Genomic DNA, 2,998 nt, shown 5'->3' on the forward strand with positions numbered 1-2,998 from the left:
GTCATGGACCCTTTGGACTTGTATAAATTTTGGATAGCCATGTGAAAATGGCTTATATATGTTTGAGTATAACGTTATAATTATTTGGTATGGATATGGTTATTGAGAGGTGTGGATATGCTTAACAAGGATGGGCCATGGAAACTATGAAATAGGTAAAGTCTACCTTAAAGGCAGATGCTGACAGCAGCAGTGATGTAGATTGGAAAATCACTAAAAATAGTAGGAAGGGAATTAAATAGTAATAAATTATGTAAACAAACCTTGATGAATCTATTTTCATAGAAAGTAACGAAACGATCATATGGACAGTATGTTAAGAGATATTCAGGTTCTCGTGAGACAGGCCAGAACGGTTTCTGGATTCCCTGTTCCGACTTTGGAAATCATTATAAATAACCAGAGATAATTAGAGTCATACCATATATGTATAGATTCCTCTCTGAGTCTAGTTTCTATAGAAACAAACGGCATCAGTATTGAAGCTCTGTGCAGGGAGATATCCAGGTCGTAATGCGCAAAGGTCAGTGTAGTCGATCCCTGTAACATGGGAGACTTTGACTAATAAACTGTACTAATTGGCCCGACCAAAATTCTAGAAAAAATATGTAATGGACATATGAGTCTAGTTTCAGGAAAAAATACGAAACTGATTTTCAGTTGTGAAACTCAAGATATGATTTTTAAAGCGACTAGTACGCAGATTGGCAGTGTCTGGAATTTTTTTTATAAGGGGTTTAAAGTCTGTTAACACCTCGTGTTCGACTCCGGTGTCCGGTCGGGGTTACATTAGATGTCATTTATTAAAAAAATATGAAAGATAGAATAATCAAGAAGGAAAAGTGCTCCGAGTGGTCGTTCGAGTTATGGAGAATAATCGACCAAGGCAATGATGAGAGTAGAGGAGGATACTTTGGTGGTGGTAGAGGTTTATTAGTCCATAAGTCCTGCACTGTTGGAATTTTTAATTCCTATTTGATGAAGAGCTTTGGAGCTCTTTATGACTGTGATAAAATCAAGAAATTTTTAGGAAATATAATGAAGCATATTTATTAGTAATGAAATAGCCAAAATAAAAATTGTAAAAACTCAAGATAAAATAGTATTATCAGGAAATAAAAAGTAATTTCAAAATATAAAGATAAAGCTAAAATAGATAATAGTTGTTTATAGAGAAATTGGGGCACACGGCCATGGGGCACGCTTGTGTGCCTTTGTTTCAACCTGTGCGTTTCGTGATTTTTGAAATTGGGCACATTGGTGTACACGGCCATGTTGCATGACCGTGTCAATCTTTGATCACTCTCCCACGCCCGTGTATGCAGGCACATGCCCGTGTTATTGTGACAGTGTCATCCATGGGGCTGAGCACGGGCATGTCGAATGCCCGTGCTAAATTGACAGGTTTCCCCATGGTTTCAAAACACGGGCGTGTCGCACGCCCGTGTTATTTGGCAGTTTCGCCCATGGCCATGTCGCACGGCCGTGGCAACTTATCGCATCTCGTGTTGGGGAAAAAATTTTTGCCCTGTTTTCACACGACTGCAGTACACGGCCGTTTTCATCCCATGCTATGTGCATGGCCTACGGCACACCCGTGTGCCTGGCCATGTGGTTTTGAAAATCTTGTGTCCAGTGACTCAGTTAGTGAATTTAATGTTAAAGACTAAAATTTAAAGAAGTTAGCACCGTTAGTGCTTGGAGTGCCTCCCGAGAAGCGCTTGTTTATAGTCTAAGCTCAACTTTGCGTTGTCGGTGTATTTAGGTAACTTCATGGAGCCGTAACTCCTCTTTATCGTCTTTGAAATTCTCACTATTATACATTTTGAGATGATGTCCATTTACCTTAAAAGTGCCTTGTGACGGATGACTTACCTCTACTGTACCATATGGAAATACAGTTTGAACTACGAAAAGGACCTGACCATCATGATTTAACCTTTCCAGGAAACAATTTGAGCCTCGAGTTATATAACAGGACAAGATCTCCAACTTTAAATTGCCTTTGTTGCTTCAAACGGGTTGTGCGGCGCTTCGTCGCTTCTTTATATAGGCCGGATTTTCATATGCATTGGCTCGCCACTATCTACTCGTTCCTGCATCAACTGTTTTATGATGTTTGGGGTCAGGTTTAGAATTTTATAGCCCAGAATGCTTGTGTTCCAATCAAACGATATGACATTTTTCATACAAGTCTGTAAGGTCATGTCCTATGGGTGTTTTAAAAGCAGTTCTATAAGCATAGATCTTCTTTTCACCCATCTTTATTTAATTTACTGTCTTTCGGTCGTTTAAGCTCTTGGTTCGCAACTCGACTTGGCCACTAGTTTTGAGGGTGGTGATAAGGGAGGGTAAGCTGTTTCTGTGATGAACTCGTATTTCTTAAGAGGGTCTTGTCAAAGTTTGGGCGTAAAAAAATGGAGTACCCACTCTATCACTTGGATATATTTGCTTCTAGTGTACCAAATCAAGAGAATAAGTTTCCTTAAGATCGTAGCATTTTCAATGCTTCTATCCTTGTGACTCATCTCCTAATGATTTGATCTACACATTTACGGAAAAGAAAAAGGTCTTCCTAGAAGTAGTTTTCACATCAGTGAAGAATCGCTTCTTTTGCTGATGTGTCAACCCTTTTGGGATGATGTTAGCGGCCTAAAAAATTTTGCAATATCTGCAAACCAAGGTACCTCAGAATCAAATATAGTAAAAAATGTTCTTCACGGAATGAATCATTTATTGCAATGTCATCTGGCTCTTTGGTACTTGACTTTTCAAGCCTAGAGAGATGGTCAGCCGCAAGATTTTCAGCTCCTTTCTTGTCGTTAATCTCCAAGTCAAATTACTGTATAATAAGATCCAACGAATGAGTCGAGGTTTTGCATCAGTTTTAGTCAAAAGGTGGCGAAGAGCAGAATGGTCAGTATAAACAAAAACTTTAGACAATATTAAATATGGCCTAAATTTATCGAATGCAAAAACCAACAATACAGCTCTTTCT

Source organism: Gossypium hirsutum, chromosome A01, assembly GCF_007990345.1.
Source record: "Gossypium hirsutum isolate 1008001.06 chromosome A01, Gossypium_hirsutum_v2.1, whole genome shotgun sequence".
Classification (NCBI taxonomy): Eukaryota; Viridiplantae; Streptophyta; class Magnoliopsida; order Malvales; family Malvaceae; genus Gossypium; species Gossypium hirsutum.